The 17,405-nt window shown below is 46.3% G+C and overlaps 1 protein-coding gene across 2 annotated transcripts in view; it reads right to left on the bottom strand.

Annotated features, from left to right (window-relative positions):
• The window catches only part of OCLN (occludin), a 216,627-nt gene that overhangs the window by 38,741 nt on the left and 160,481 nt on the right, over positions 1-17,405 (bottom strand). The window lies entirely within an intron of this gene.

A 17,405-nucleotide genomic window follows, 5' to 3' on the forward strand; every position in this document is an offset into this window, starting at 1 on the left:
AATGTAGTGACACATGGCTTACAATGGCTGGGATAAGCCTACTACTCTAACATTCCAATTTAGGTCTTTGTGTCTCCATTTTTAATTTAGAAAATTCTATTCTGACTGGGTGGAACTTTCAAATAGCCTGATAGCCCTTCTGCCTCGGGCTATGCTGGTTGTTAAAGGCCCTTTCCATTGTTATACGATCGAGCTGCAACTCTGGTTCAGGGCCTAAAACAACCACTATAGCCCTTGGCAGCAGGCTAAAATTCAATCTCAAATAACTAGCCACCTGGAAGAAGTCAGTGCTTAGTCAGTATTCCTATTCATCTCAAGAGACTCCAAATTATTCTTAACACGATCGCCCGACTTGTGTTCAACCCCCCTGCCCGTACCCCCAGTACACCTTTTCTCAGATACCTTCATTGACTACCAATCTTCAAAAATACCTTTTCAAACTACTTTGTCAATGTCAGAGTACCTTACAGCTCTAGGTCCCACAACATAAGTTCTAGGGTGGCTTTCCATTAGCCTTTCCAGTTTCTTACAATCTACCTCTCGGATGCTGGCTTCTGTTCCTGGTATCTCTCTCTCTAGGACGGGCGGGCGCTCTTTCTCCTACTTGGCAGTATTCAACTGGAACAACTCCACCTTTACATGATTGATTTCCTCTTGACATTCAGAAAAAACAAAATATCTGAAAACCCACTTATACGGATTTGCCCTCTTCTGGACTCCAGGCAAAACCAGCTTTTCACTGTGCTAAGATACCCTACTTGGGTGAGTTTGTGTACTTCAAATCTCACTAACATAACATCCCACAGCAACAACATTCGAAATATGTGCTCCGAAACAGGGTACTTAAATTGAATACTTCTACTGTGAAAAATTAATTTCTTGAGACATAATGGGTGGAACCAAGCTGTAGCTCCAATAGTTAGATTTAAGTTAACACATTAACATTAGAATGCCACTTGACTTTCCTAGTCAAGACTCAGAGGTTAGAAATTAATAGCAGCAGACCGACAAATAGAAAGTTGAGACCTACCAAAGTGAGACGAATGGTGATCAAATCTACAAACTGTAGCCCTCAATGCGTAGACTAGAAATTCTAGATGAGCCTTCTTCTATAGACTAGGACCTCAGTCATTGCCACCTCTCCCCCCCTTTTTATTTTTTACTCTATCATTTCCCAAAACAAGAAAAAAGAAATACATCAAGCCCAAAAGTGTGGGAATATATTAATACATTGCAATGGTAATGATTTGGCTGGGTCATAAGTATAAACAATACCAGCAGGTACAGCAAACAAAACATGTTACGCATGGGCGAGGTACAAGTGCACAATAGTTCAAGGGGGCTAATTGTAATGATCGAGTTACAAATCATAGGGTTGTAGTGTACAATCAGTGGCTAAGTAGGGGTGTCAGAGTCGAGTGTTAAAAGGTAGTCTCGGAGAAGCTGCCAGATGTCCTTCGGTCAAAGAGAGGTGCTTGTAACATCGCATACACTTCGCTTGTGGTGTCACAGTAGATCATACTGGTTAGCCAAGCCTCAACAGGCGATTACTGCTACCCCAGCAGAGTCCTATCTCCCTTTTGGCTAACAATAATGCTATGACAGCGAATCTGTAAATTGACATTGGGACATCTGCTATGTAACCCAAGAGCACAATGAGGGAGTCTGGGTGGAGTTCAGTGTCCACCATCAAGGAAAGACACGAATATTTTGCCTTAATTTACTCTAATATGTGGACATGTCCAAGTCAAAAGCGCAAAGTCCATGCTTGCCGCGTTGCATTTCGGCCAGTGAGAAGATCTGGTGGGATCTATTCTGACCAGAGAGCTAGGGGTGGTATATGCTCTGTGCACAAATTTAAAGTGGAGCAATCTGTGCCAGTACATTTGGGGACACTAACTTAGTCTGTGCACACCAATACTTCCATTATGTCATTCAGGGTGTTGCACAGATCAGTCCCCCATTTCTCTTGCGTCTTCTCATCTTATGCGGGTTTCATGGACATACATGCTTTGCATTATTCCGCCATCTAGGCGACAGCATTGGCTACCTATGCCTAGCAGAATCAGGTTTAAAATTCTTACGCTGGCGTTTAAAGCCCTCCACTTTATTGGCCCTGTCTACCTCAGGAAGCGTATTGCCTTCTACGTTCCTCGGAGGAAATTGAGATCGGCTGATTTGGCTAAAGTGGAGGTGCCAGTGATCAAACGAGTGCGGATGGGAGGCCGGTCCTTTCAGTTTATGGCAGCCCGTTTCTGGAATGAGCTCCCTCTTTCACTACGCAAGGCTAACAACCTTCTGGCCTTTAGGAAGGAGCTAAAGACCGTCCTTTTCTCTGTATAACCTGTGCGCCCATAGTGTATCCGCTTCTGGGTTTTCTTGGTTCTGTTTCAGGCCTCTTTGCTAAAGCGCCGGGACACCCTTTTTGGGTAGCCGTGCGCTCAAAAAGTGCGGTTGTAACATAACATAACATAACAGCAAAGACTGTGGCACATATGCTTTTCTTGCAGTTGGCAGACCAGGCTGTCCATGGCAAGAATAAAAAGCAGCAATGACCGGGGACATCCCTGTCCCATACCCCTGGCAACCCCAAATGGATCAGTGAGTGAGCCATTCAACTATAGCCGTACCACTAGTTAGGAGCATAATCAGAGCAATGAAGCCCAGGTTTCTGTAGTGTCGCTCGGAAAAAGAGCCATTTCAAAGAATCAAAGACCTTCTCCTCATTAAGCAGGACTATGGCCAACGTCAACTCCGGTGAGACACTATTAAGCACCGCAAAAACAGCGCGAAGGTTGTGAGATGTGGATCTATGGGGGACAAACTGTCTGGACAGGCAAGATGATCTTATCCATCAACAACGAAATTCAGGTGGCAATCACTTTGGCCAGGATTTTATTATCAAACTTTAATAGGGAGAGGGATCTAAATGAGGTGCAAATCGAAGGGTCTTTGCCAGGTTTCAGCAGTAGTGTACTAAATGCTTATCTCAGTGAGGGAGGTACGGTGCCTTCGAGGGCTTCAGCATACATATCTAAAAGGTGTGGAACGACGACATGTTTGTATGCTTTATATAAACACAGGTTAGGCCATCAAAACCTGGAGGCTTTGAGCCAACTTACGCATCAATGGCCTGCACAATTTCCTCCACGGAGATAGGCTCGCTCAAACATTGTTGCTGCACATCTGTGATCCACACCATTGCAACGTACGCCACATAAGCCGCTCAAACGTTCTCTCCCCTGAAGTCTGGTGGAGTATAACTGTTCTAACAGTGTAGTGAAGTTTGGGTATTAAATCTGGACAACAATTTGGACGGAGGTGGTGTGCCAACATACACCTTGGGCGCTCACCCTTCCTCTACTGACAGGTCCGAGCATATTTTTGCAAAAAGGCAGTCTATCTGCCAGGAAGCGAAATATAGCCAGAAAGATAGTCATGGTGTAATTGGACCCCACTCTGCCGTTATGCACCTACCTTTTCAATGTAGGAGTTTGGTCTCTATCTTTGTAATGATATTTCAAATGTCTTGGAGGACCCCTGCAAGTTTTGAAATACATATACCTCGAATATATGCCTTCAAGGCATCCCACTGGACATCCTGGCAGGTTACTGAACTGGTATTCGTTAAAAAATATTCCAGTATAGAGTCATGGAGTTTGGTGCGGAACACCGTATCCAGGAGAGCAGTGCTAGGGAGCACCATCTCTTTTCCAGTCCTCCACCACCATATGGGATTCGCAGAACCATTCTCACAGGAGAGTGGTCCGATAACGTACGTGGTAAGTGCTGTGTATCGTATAGTTTCTTACCTGTCGGTATCGTTTTGCAGCTTGAAGAATTTTCTGGATTCACTATGCTGTGCATTATTCCGCCATCTAGTGGTTGGGTCCGGAATTGTAGTATTTGTTCTCTTTTTTTCCGTGTCCTGGTGGGCGTCGACATACCACCATTTGCTGTCCTTCTGCAACGTCGACGTGCTTCCTCCAGAAGCTCCCACCTTTCATCGCCATCTTCGGATGATTTTTTTCTTTCATTGTTCGTTCTGGTTTCCGTTATTTCTGCCTCCTGTCTCATCTTTCTGTCGGAAGTGGGTGGGTTCGCTAGTGAATCCAGAAAATTCTTCAAGCTGCTAAACTACACCAACAGGTAAGAAACTATACATTTTGCAGCGTGAATCTTTTCTAAATTCACTATGCTGTGTATAGACTTTGTAGCAGTTTGCTAGTCTTGTGGTGGCTGGGTGAAAGATGAGCGTTGGTTTGTGACTATATGTTGTAAGACCCTTTGTCCTACTTGTGTTTCCTTATTCATCTGAATATCCAAACAGTAGTGCTTTGTGAACGTGTACACTGAAGACCATGTTGCTGCTTGGCAAATGTCTTGAATAGGTGGGTTTGCTAGGAAAGCCACTGTTGCTTCCTTCTTCCTTGTCGAGTGAGCGTGCAATGCTCCTTGTAAGCCTTCACCTGACTGTGGCACAACTGTATGGCTTGTGCAATCCATTTTGCAATGGTGTTCTTTGTGACTGGTCGTCCAAGAAAACTGTTTGCAAATGATACAAAGAACTGTTTTGTTTTTCTGCAGTCCTTGGTTCTTTCTATGTAGTACATGACTGCCCTTCTGGCGTCCAGTGTGAGCAATGCTCTTTCTGCTTGTGTCATTGGGTTTTGGAAAAAACTCGGTATTTGTATTGTTTGGTTTACATGGAACTTTCATACCACCTTTGGCATAAAATGTGGATCAGTTCTCTTGACGATTCTGTCATTATGTATTTGGAAGTAGGGCTTGTGTAGTGTTAGAGCTTGTAATTCACTTACTCTATGTAGTGATGTAATTGGCACTAAAACACTGTCTTTAGTCTGAGAATTTGTAATGTTGCCTTGTGGCTTGGTTCGAATGGTGCCTTCATCATTTGTGCTAGTACCACATTGAGATTGCATGCGGGTGGTGGCACCCTCTTTGGAGGTGCTATCCTCTTTGCTCCTTCTGGGAATCTTCTGACATGGGATGTGAAGAAACTCTTCCCTGTTTATCCCCTTGTGTATGCTACGATTGCTGCCAAGTGTACCCTTATAGATCGTAGCTTAGTTTATTTTGTAGTAAATATGTTAAATATTTTAGAACTGTTGATTCCCTTGTGATCTTCCTTGAAAGCTTTCCTTCATGACACCAATGGGAGAATCTTTTCCATTTTGCTGTGTAGCACTTCCTTGTTGTAGGTCTTCTTGCCTCTCTGAATAATGGCATAGTGCTCTCTGGTAGTTTGAGGTGAGAAAATTCTAAGTCCTCAGGAGCCATGCTGCCAGGCTTAGGCTCTCTCGGTCTGGGCGTAGCACCTTTCCGTTTTGCATTGTGAAGAGATCCTTTCTGTTGGGGAACTTGAGCATCGCTCCTTGCGTCATTTCCATTATCTGTGAGAACCAGGTTTGTCTGGTCCACTGTGGTGCTATCATGATCAGTGTCATGTGGCTGATCTTGCACTTGAGTACCCTGTATAGCAGTATCAGGAGGAAAAGCGTAAGCAAATGTCCCTGACCAGTCTATCCATAGCGCATTCCTTAGGGATTGCGCGCACGTTTGTCTGGATGCCAAGTGTTTGCATTTTGGGGGTGTTGCCAAAAGGTCAATTTGCGGAGTCCCCCATTTTTTTAATATCTTCAGAATTTCTGATTGATTCAACTCTCAATCGTGGGATGCTGATGCTTGCCTGCTCCTCCGGTCTGCTTCTACATTGTCCTTTCCTGGCAGGTGTACTGCTAGCAAGTCTATGTTCCTTGGAATAGCCCATCTCCATGGTTCTTGGGCTCAGGTTGATAGTGTTAATGTTTGAGTTCCCCCTTCTTTGTTGATGTAAAACATTGTAGTTGTACTGTCTGCTTGAATCAACACCCTCTTCCCGTAAAGCTCCTTCTGAAATGCTTTTAAGGCTAGGAACATTGTCTTTAACTCCAGTAAGTTGATGTGTTTTATTGCATCCTGTTGCGCCCATAATCTCCTTACTTCGAGGTTGTTCATGTGCGCTTCCCACCCTAGTTGGGAAGCATCTGTTGTAATGGTCACTGTTGGAGTTGGTTGGGTGAAAAGACTCCCCCGTGTTAAGTTCTTCCTGTTGTTCCACCATGCCATCTCTTGATGAATTGTCTGTGTGTCAACCGCTAGATCCTCCCAACTCCCTGTTGACTGTGACCATTGTTGTTGAATCCATTCCTGGAATGGTCTCATGTGTAGGCGAATGTTTGGAACTAGAGGAATGCATGAAGCCATCATCCCTAGCGGTCTGCCCACGTCCTCACTGTCAGTACTTGACCCTTGAGGTATAGATGAGTCTCCTTCAGTATTGTTATTGTTCTCTTTGTGCTTGTAAACACCTTTCATAGTTGTGTGTTGATCTCAGCCCCTAAGAATATCTTTACTTGTTCTGGTTCTATTGATGATTTTTCCCAATGTATTGAGAAACCGAGCTGGACCAATGTCTCTAGGACTTTCTGCATGTGTTGCTTGCAAAGATTGTATGTGTTTGCTCTTACTAACCAGTCGTCTAGGTATGGATAATCGTGTATCCCCTGCCTTCTTAGGTGGGCAGCTACTGCTGCTAGGCATTTTGTGAACACTCTTTGTGCCGACTTCAGTCCGAATGCTAGCACCGTGAATTGGTAATGCGTTTTGTTGATCACAAATCTGAGTAGGCTCTTGTGACCGTTGTTCATGGGGATGTGCAAGTATGCGTCCTTTAGGTCTATAGTTGCCATGTAGTCCCCTGCCTGTATCTGAGGTATCACCTCTTGTAAGAATGTCATCTTGAATTTCTGAATCTTTATGAACTTGGTTAGGAACCTTAAGTCCAGTATAGGTCTCAATGTTCCAAACACCTTTTGTATGAGGAAGTACGTAGAGTACACACCCTTGTCCCTCTCCTTGTAAGGTACCTTCTCTATGGCCCTTTTGTTTAGAAGCCCCTTGTGCTTCTTCGAGCAAATGAGACAGCTCTCTTGCTGAATAATGAAAATGCTACTTACCAGTATGCATCTGTTCTTGGCATGTAGAGCTGCAGATTCTCACACTGTGCATTAGATCGCCACCTGGTGTTGGGCTCGGATGATTGCATGTTGTTGTCGTCTTGGAAGAAGTCTTTGTAGTCACAAGATAGGTGACCCCATCCTTAGATTGTTTTTCGCCATGATGGGAAATGATGGAGTTAGTAGAAATAGAAAAAGGGATGTCCATGTGTGTGTATCTAATTAAGATAGAACTGGAACAGATACATGCCCCGGGGAGGTGGGTGGGCGTGTGAGAATCTGCAGCTCTACATGGCAAGTACAGATGCATACTGGTAAGTAGCCTTTTCCGTTCGAGGCATATGAGCTGCAGATCTCACACTGTGCATTGATTGTACAGAAGTGTCTCCCCTAGCGGTAGTCACCTGTATCTGTTGCAGTAGTTTGAAAGAGTTTTGAGGACAGCTTGCTGCTTGGCTTGTACATCAACACAATAATGTTTAGTGAAGGTGTGTATTGTAGACCATGTTGCTGCCTTACAGATGTCTTCTAGGGGAATGTTCCCCAAGAAAGCTATGGAGGCTCCTATTTTGCGTGTGCAGTGCGTTCTAGGAGGAACTGTTAATGTACGTTTTGCTTTGTGATAATCAATCAATCAATCAGTGACCAGTGACACTTATAAAGCGCGCTACATACCCGTAGGGTCTCAAGGCGCTGGGGGGGGGGGGGGGGGGGGGGTGCCGCTACTGCTCGAACAGCCAGGTCAGGCGAAGGTCGGTCGGGAGGGAGTTCCAGGTCTTGGCGGCCAGGTAGGAGAAGGACCTTCCTCCTGTAGTCGCTCTTCGGATGCGGGGGACGGCGGCGAGGGCGTGGTTGGCTGATCGGAGGTGGCGTTTGGGAGCGTAGAAGTTGACTCGGCTGTTGAGGTAGCTCGGGCCTTGGTCGTGTAGGGCTTTGTGAGCGTGGGTGAGGAGGCGGAAGGTGATTCTTTTGTTGACGGGGAGCCAGTGAAGGTCTCTCAGATGTCCGGAGATGTGGCTGGTTCGCGGGATGTCGAGGATGAGTCTGGCTGAGGCGTTCTGGATCCGCTGGAGTCTCTTCTGGAGCTTGGCGGTGGTACCGGCGTAGAGGGCGTTGCCGTAGTCCAGTCGGCTGGTGACGAGGGCCTGGGTGACGGTCTTCCTGGTCTCGGTGGGGATCCACCAGAAGATCTTCCGTAGCATGCGTAGGATGTTGAAGCACGCCGAGGAGACGTTGTTGACTTGCCTGGTCATGGAGAGGGAGGGGTCCAGGATGAAGCCCAGGTTGCGTGCATGGTCTGTCGGTTTGGGTGCGGTGCCCAGGGCGGGAGGCCACCAGGAGTCGTCCCAGGCGGAGGGTGAGGAGCCCAGGATGAGGACCTCCGTCTTGTCCGAGTTCAGTTTCAGGCGGCTGGTCGTCATCCACTCGGCTACCTCTTTCATCCCTTCGTGTAGGTTGGCTCTGGCGGCGGCGGGGTCGTTGGTCAGGGAGAGGATCAGCTGGGTGTCGTCGGCGTAGGAGATTATGCTGAGGTTGTGTTTGCGTACGATGGCCGCGAGGGGGCTCATGTAGACGTTGAAGAGGGTGGGGCTCAGAGATGATCCTTGGGGGACGCCGCAGATTACTTTGGAGGCCTCTGACTTGTACGGTGGTAGGCGGACTCTCTGTGTTCTTCCGTCGAGGAAGGAGATGATCCATTCCAGCGCCTTGTCCTGGATTCCGATGTTGCTGAGGCGCCGTACTAGGGTGCGGTGGCAGGTGATAGCATATTTGTATACATTTTACAATCCACCTTGCAATTCCAGCTTTAGAGATGGGGTTGCTTTTATTTGGTGGAGAGAAAGCTACAAACAAGTTTCTTTGTTTTAGAAAGGATTTAGTCCTATCAATTTAATAGAGAAGAACTCTTTTCACATCTAGTGTGTGTAGAGCTCTTTCTGCCACAGAGTCTGGGGTTTGAAACAACACTGGCAACTCTACTGATTGATTTAGATGAAAAGGAGTAATTACCTTAGGAAGGAATTTGAGATTAGTCTGTAGAACCACCTTGTTACGGTGCAATTGTAAAAATGGTTCTTGTATAGTGAAAGCTTGAATCTCACTAACTCTCCTAAGAGGTGATAGCGATAAGGAAAGCTGTTTTCCATGTAAGGAATTGCAGTTCACACTTATGTAAAGGTTCAAAAAGGGGGTCCATAAGCCTGGTAAGAACATTGTTTAGGTTCCACACCGGAGAGGGTGGTAACCTAGGAGGAATGATTTGTTTGATCCCTCCATAAAAGCTTTGATTGCAGGTACTCTGAATAACGTTATATGTTGTCTATTTTGTAAATATGCTACAAATGCTGCAAGATGTAAACGTATAAATGAATATGCTAGATTACATCTTTGTAGATGGAGAAGGTAGCAGATGATATTCTGGATGGAGGAATCTAGAGGATCAATTTGATTATTAGTGCAGTAAATGGCAAATCTCTTCCATTTTGCTGCATAGCAAGCTCTTGTAGTATGCCTTCTGGCTTCTTTAATGATATTCATACATCCTGGAGGCAGGTTCAGGTAACCAAACTAAGACTTCAGGAGCCAGATCGCCAGATACAGTTGACTTGGATCTGGATGTCTCCATGGTTCTGCGTTAGCATGGATGGTGTCAGACGCAGTCTTTGGTGTGGAACTAAACAGAGTTCCAGCAGTGTTGTGAACCACAGTTGGCGTGCCCATGTGGGAGCTACTAGGATGAGTTTGAGAGACTGTTGTCTCAGCTTGCGTACTACTAGTGGTATTGGCGGAAAAGTGTACGCAAATCTGCCTGACCAGTTCATCCATATCGCATTGCCCTTGGACAGCCGGTGTGGAAACCTGGCGGCGAAGGTTGGGCATTTTGCGTTTTCGTGTGTGGCAAACAGATCTATGTCTGGATGACCCCACTTGTGAAAGAATGGTAGAAGAACTTGCACATGTAGTTCCCATTTGTGAATCTGTTGTGTCTGTCGACTTTGCAGATCTGCTATCTGATTGTGAACTCCTGGAAGGTGTTCTGCAAGCAGATATATGTTTTGTGGAATGGCCCATCTCCAAATGTTCTGAGTGAGATGGGACAGTTGCAGGGAATGTGTGCCTCCTTATTTTTGAATGCAGTACATGGCTGTCATGTTGTCTGTGCAGATCAAGACAGCTGTGTTCTGTACGTGTACTTGGAAGGATTTTAGTGCTAGGAATATTGCTAGCAGCTCTAGGTGATTGATGTGAAGCACTTTTTGTTGAGCAGTCCATTTTCCTTGAGTTTTATGGTGGAGCAGATGTGCTCCCTATCCTGTGAGGGATGTGTCTGTTGTCAGTACTATTTGTGGAACAGGTTCGAGGAACGGCCGCCCTCTGGACAAGTTTTTGGTGTTCCACCACTGCAGAGAGCGATGTGTCTACCAACACGAGGTCTGTAAGTTGTCCTTGAGCCTGACTCCACTGATGTGCCAGGCATTCCTGCAAAGGGCGCATTTGCAGTCTTGCATATGGTACAATAAAAATGCAAGATGCCATCATGCCTATTAGTTGCATGAACACTCTGGCTGGGAGCGAGTGTTGGTTTTGAAACTTTGTGACTAAAGCTTGAATGCTCTGTATCCTGGCTGGACTGGGATAAGCTAGAGATGTATTGGGGTTTATGGTAGCCCCTATGTATTGATGTACATGAGAGGGCTGGAGATGTGACTTGGTGTAGTTGATTGTAAACCCCAAGTTGTGCAGTGTTTGAATTGTTTGAGATGTGTGTAGGACTGACTTGGCTTTTATGAGCCAATCGTTTAAGTATGGGAAGACTTGGATATGTTGTCTTCTGAGATGTGCTGCTACTACTGCTAGGCACTTTGTAAACACACGTGGTGCAGTTGTGACCCCGAATGGAAGGACTTTGAACTGATAGTGTTGTCCTTGTAGTACAAATCTGAGATACTTCCTGTGAGAAGGGTGTATGGGAATGTGGAAGTAGGCATCTGAGGTCTAGTGTGGTAAGGAAATCGCCTTGTTGTAGCAGTGGGAGCACTTACGTGATCATGTGAAAATGATCTGAGTGTATATACAGATTGAGAGGCCTTAGCGTGACGTCTAAGGAGGACACTGGTGTTTATTGCTCTGGATGCAGTGTCTGCTCCATCAAGTGCGCATTTAATGGAGGCATTTGATATAAGCTTACCCTCTTGTCTGAGGTCATTTGCCTGTGTTTTATATTGGTCAGGTAGATGTTGTAAGAGGTTCTCTAACTGATCATAGTGAGCCCTGTCGTATCTTGCGAGGAGGGCCTGTGTGTTAGCGATGCGACATGTATTGCTAGCTTGGGCAGCTATTCTTTTACCTGAAGCGTCTATGATCTTTGATCCTTTATCAGGAGGTGGTGCTACGCCTGATGTTTGGGAATTTGCTCTTTTCCTAGCGTTTGAAACTACCAGGGAGTCTAAGGGTAGCTGTCCCTTAATGAAGGCAGGTTACCCAGGAGCTGGTATGTACCTTTTCTCTATCCTTGGGTTTAGGATTCTAGCTCGTACACAATCTTTAAACACTTCTGGTGCATGTTTAATGACTCCCTTAATCATTGGCAGTATTTGCACAGATTTTTGGGAGTGTTCAAAAGTGTCTAATAAAAAATCTTCCTCTGCCTCATCTGAATGCATGGTGACATTGTGATAGATGGCAGCCCTATTAATTAAGTGTCCAAACCCAATATTGTCTTCTGGAGGAGAAGACTTAGATGGATATGTATGTGGGTCAGGAATATCGGGTACATCCTGTGGGGTTGGATACTACCAGTCTTGTGAACCTGTTGGGTAGGTAAAAGGGTCATCTGGGTCTCTCCCTCCCCCCATGCTATACTCATCATCATCAACATCCTGAGGAGGTGTATGTGGTGGACAATGAGGAGGAGAATTTTGAGGTGGAATGTTTAAAGGAAGAGGAGGAGAAGGAGATACAGGAGAAGAAGGGTGCATAGGAGATGTGGCAGAATCCCTCTTGACAGGCACTGGAGGTGTAGGTGCTGTATCCGACTTCCTCTTCCTGTGTGGTGTAGTGGAAACATGTCCTGTTTCTGGATTAATGTAGATCCTTTTTTGTAAAGGATCTGGATGGTAAAGCTCCTTTTCTCGAGGCACTGCCTTCGGCAATGATTTTTTCGGTTTCGAACCTGTTTGTTGCCTGTCTTTAGCCTTAGGAGCTGATGTAGAGTCCTTTGGCGTAGATTTCAGCACTGAAGATATTATCTTTGGAGCCGAAGCCTGTTTCGTGGACTTGGAAGCATTGGAAGCAAGCTTTGTCTGTTTCGGCATCGAGGGTATCGGCTTCAGAGTGGAAGCTGTTGTCGGGGCATCGGAAACAGGCTTCGTTGTTTTCGGAGCCGCTTTGTCTCTCGGAGTTGATGGTTTCGGAGTGTCTTTCGGATCCGGGACATTTTGTTTCGGTGCCGAGGGAGCAGGTGGTATCGGCACATGCGTTCTGCTCGGTATGGAGCTACCGGAAGGCTTCATTATTTTCTTCGTAGCCGGGCTCAATGGCGGGGCTTTCGAAGTTTTTTTTTGGTCTCGACTGGGCCCCGCAGGCAGAGTGTTGACCTTTGCCTTTAATTTTGGCGTTTAGGCTGGGGTAGGGGGAGTGGTACTCACATTGACCCGAAGGTATGGAGTCATCCGAGTCATCTGCCTCGGATACGATCTGGAGATCATCGGAATCTTCTTCTGGGACGCATGGACCTTCGAAGATATCCACCGGTTCCGGAGCTGATCTCTGCATATAGCGTCGACGGGCCCTCCGATCTCGAATGGTCTTTTTCGATCGAAAGGATGCACAGGCTGTGCAGCTGGATTCGTCGTGTTCTGGCAATAAGCACAGGTTACAAACCTCGTGATGGTCACTGTGTGGAAATTTTGCTCCACACTCGGGCATCTTTTGAATGGCGTCCTTTCCATGAGGTGTAGGCCTCACGGCGTGGGTAGGCCCAACAGCCCGCGTTGACGACCGGAATCGAGCTGATGAAGTCGAGTCGATGTTTATCGATATTGAAAGTTGTTTGGTGAAGTTTGAAGAAAATGTGTACGCGCTAAAGTACTTGAAAAGTAGATTTCGAACCGGAGCGGAAAAGTTTCATCCGAACCCAGTGGCGGAAAAAAACAATCTAAGGATGGAGTCGATGCCCATGCACACTATCGTCCAAGGGAGGAGTCACGTATCTCGTGACTACAAAGACTTCTTCAGAGACGACAACAACATGCAATCATCGAGCCCAACACCAGGTGGCGACCTAATGCACAGTGTGAGATCTGCAGCTCATATGCCTCGAACACTTTGTTTCTTGGTCTTTTGCGTGCAAGTTCTATGCCATATCCGTAACGTATTATGTTTAATATCCATTTGTCGGATGTAATCTTCTTCCACTCCTGGTTGAAGTTTCCTATTCTGCCTCCCACTGGTGTTACATGTTGGAGGGATTGTTTGTGCTTTGGGACATGCTTTTTACTATGTCTACTTGTTGTTGCGCCCTCTGAGATCTTGTTAAAGTGTACGCAAACTTTACAGTGCAGTCACTTGGAGGTGGGTTGCAGTCCCCCTCTTTGCTGTTGGCCTCTTACTCGAATGCGCCCTCGAAAGGATTGCCTTCTGTGTTGATATCGCAACCTTGTTGTTGTTGACCCTGTTGCTGGCCCTGGTTACATCCTTGGTAACCTTGTTGAAAAGTTTGGTGTGAGGCTACTGACTGGTGGTTACCCCTGCCTGCTGGTCTCGGTGATGGTGGCCCCCTACGCATTCCTCTGAATTGTAGTGCCCCCATGGACCTAGCAGTTTCATTTTCCTTCTTTAACTGGTATAATTTATCATCCACAGCTGTTCCGAATAGTTGTTCATCATTTAACAGGGTGTTTAAAATGTTGCTCTGTACCTCTGGTTTAAACCCTGAGATTCTTAGCCAAGCGTGTCTTCTCTCTGTCACCCCAATCATCATTTGCCTGCTTGATGTCTCAGCAGCATCCAGGGCGGAATTTGAACAGGTATTTGCCAAGTTTTTTCCTTCTTCCACCAAGTGGCTTGCCCTTCTCTGGAAGATGCTTCAGCAGCTCACCTACTTCCTCCCAGTGCTGGTATGCATGTCTATTGATAAATGCATTTGAACTTGCCATGCACCATTGAATTGTAGCGCTTCATTCCATCTTTCTTCCAGTGAGATCCATTCTCTTGCTCTTTGTCTGGTGGTGGTCCTACGTTAGTGGGTACATTAGCTCTTTCCCTGGCTGTGGAAGCTATCCGAGTCAGCAGGCACTGAAACCCTGATGTACATAGGGCCCTTGGAGGAGTGTTTGTACTTCTTCTCACCCCTTGATGTCACAGCCTTGCATGTAGCAGGTTCTATAAAAGCTTTCTTTCCCTGGTCCAGCACACTTGGTAGCAAGGGAATAAATTGACTCCTTTTCTATTTGGGCAGCAAGGTCTCTAGGAGAAAACAGGATTGTGGTTTTTCCTCCTCTAATTGCTCTCCATAAGCGTCTTCAGCCTTCTTTATCACCGGATTGTACATCCTAATGTCATCGGATGGTGAGGGCCTCAAAGGGTATGAGTCTACCCCCTTCTTCTGGTGAGTCTGCGTCAAGGTCTTGCCACTGCAGGCCTGGTCTCTCTGCGGTCGCCGAACCATGATAGGTTTGGTCCTCTTCTTCTCCCTTGGCTTCGAAGTAGTACTCTTCTTCTTACTCCTCTTCCTCAGCCGGTTCTGGTGTTGTAGGTATCTAGTTCTTTGATGTATTTTTCGGGTTGCGTCGAAGTTTTCGGTGGAAATTTGAATTTCGTCATTGTTTCGTTGAAATTTCTCTTGCATTGCAAGATACTTGCCATTTCAGCCTCGAGCCTCTTCTTTTTCTTTTCTAGCTCCAACACCTGTGCTTTGGCGTCGAGATCTTCAAGCCTTCTCTTGGCACTTGTCGACATCGAACCCCTTTTTCGACGTTGAGGAGTCTCGTGACTGGTCTTAGACAACTTTGTTTTATCGAGGGTTTTCGCTGTCTGGGAGTCCTTGTCAAAGGAACCAACGGACTGTTTGTCCTTGGACGCACTTGCAGTCATCGAATGTTGCGATGCTGAGGCTGTTTGAGGACTTAGAGTCACTCTTTCATGGGTTGGTTGACTGTCTAGGGGGTCGCTGTTTCCCTTACCTCCTTCTGAGTTTCCTTTTCCACGTAGACTACTTGGTCTCAAAGCAACGGTGGTGGTCCTTGACCATGCATGTTATAATTTGCTCTTCTCTGCCTCTCCCTCCCCCTAAAGTCTTCGGGGTGAACGGCAAGCACGCATTGCAATCTTCGCTGGTCAAGCAGTAGACAAAGGATACAGACCAGATGCTGATCCTTCTTTGCGTATTTGGGGAGGCAATTGCCACATAACTTTAATTGTGTCTTGTCCATTACAGCGCCCAGGGAGCCCCTTGTATGCACATTCTCCACAAGATGTCGAAATTTGTGTTTATCCTCCTCTCTGCGTCCTGCTTCACTGCCTCGAAGGACGGTGTGTCGATAAAGTCGTTTTCCTGCTTTTCCTGATATTTTTTGTGGATTCTTCTCGCCAAAGTTCTGGAGTTCCTTCTGTCTCGATCCAGACCCAACGGCAGAAAAAAGAATCTGAAGATGGCGACCAAAGGTGGGAGCTTCCTGAGGAAGCACTTCGACGTCTCAGAAGGGCACCAAATGGTGGTATGTCGACGCCCACCAGGCCACGAGAAAAAAATAAAAAATAAAAAATACTACAATTCCGGACCCAACCACTAGATGGCTAAATAATGCACAGTATAGTGAATCCAGAAAAGATTCACGCTGCAAAACTCCCAACCAGAGGACCAGATGTGCCGAGAGGAACCAATAATCAATGCACATACATACGGCTTGAGGTGCAGAGTAGAATGTGTATGCAGTTGAGCGCGTTTCGGTGTTGCCACACCTTTCAGGGAGTGTTACGAATATCTTGAAACACCTGTGCGGCCTGTGGTTTGCTTATGTAGTGGACACCTGTGTAATCCATTGTTGGGATTTATTCCAGATTGAGCTCCCCTCAAAGTATAACGGCATTTGCATAAAGAGTCCCATAATAGAGGAGAGTTTGTGAAAGAAGAAGGGGGCATGTACATTAGGCAAGCACATGTTTATGAATGGTACGCATTGGTCAACTAACCAGCTGGCAAGGAACACGTAGCGACCCTCATTGTCGTGGAAGCTGGTTGTAAGGCTAAATGGAAGGCTTTTTTGAATGAGTGTACACCCCCGCAAATATGTACTGCAACTGGAAAAATACCTATTGGAGTCCCATGTTTTTGCAATGCCAGGGAGTACTGCGGTGGAAGAGGAGTATCCTACAGGAAAGCTACCTTCGCCTTCATGTCTACTGAGGTAGGCCAACACTTGTTTGCCCTTACGGGGGTTATTTAAGCCCCAGGCGTTCCATGTTAAAAACAATATCTCAGCTATTTGTGCCCACCCACTCAATGTTTCAGTCATGGTGAGACGTGTATTCTGCATGGTAAATTGGACATCATCAGCATCCCCTTCCAGAAGGTTGTCATTAAATGAATAAAACAACCCCCATTTGAGCAATCTTCCCCTCCCCTCCCACACAGGGCACCAAACTGCCCAGTGAATCCCATATGAGCCAAACAAGCCAACATGAATCCCAAAAGACTTAGTGTGGTATACACCAAAGGGGGTGCACAACGCTACAGAAAATGGAGCCCATATGATGTGAGATACCTGAAGTATGATAAAATGTGGTTACAGGCAAGTATGAGATTAGTCCATCTGGAACAATGCCACCAGAATGAGCGAAAGGCACTGCCTAAAGGTGTTTGTTCTAAGCACAGCACTATGGACCAGTCAGAATTGGAAAGATCAGCCAGAGGGAAAGCGGTACTTGCTCTGTGAGGCTTGCAAATCTGGTGGCATGCCATCTGGAGTAGTCCAAGGGGATGGGGCTCTGCTGGAAGTGTTTCTTCCAGAAAGTTCTCGCCTCTGCCGATGATTTGAAAAAACTGGCCTTTCTTACTATATCTACCCGCAACCTGGCGAGGTACAGCATACCGTACCAGAGGCCTTTCTTACAAAGCATAGCCTTCACCTATTGATATTTGCGGCAAGGCTCCTACCGTGACAATGTGAAGTCTGGGTAAAAAGAGACAGTAGTCATCTGATACTGCAATGAGCCCCGCTTGCGAGTCAGTTGTAGTGCTGTGTCTGTCTCCAAGGTATAGTAAGCAGGTAACAATAGGTCTAGGTACAGGAGGTACTTCGGGTGGTGACTGGGGTCCCAAACTTCTAAATGTCTGCAGGGAGCTGCTCTACAAACTGTTCCGGGCATTTCATGTTCGTGGACTCC

Source organism: Lissotriton helveticus, chromosome 2_1 (assembly GCF_964261635.1).
Source record: "Lissotriton helveticus chromosome 2_1, aLisHel1.1, whole genome shotgun sequence".
NCBI lineage: Eukaryota > Metazoa > Chordata > Amphibia > Caudata > Salamandridae > Lissotriton > Lissotriton helveticus.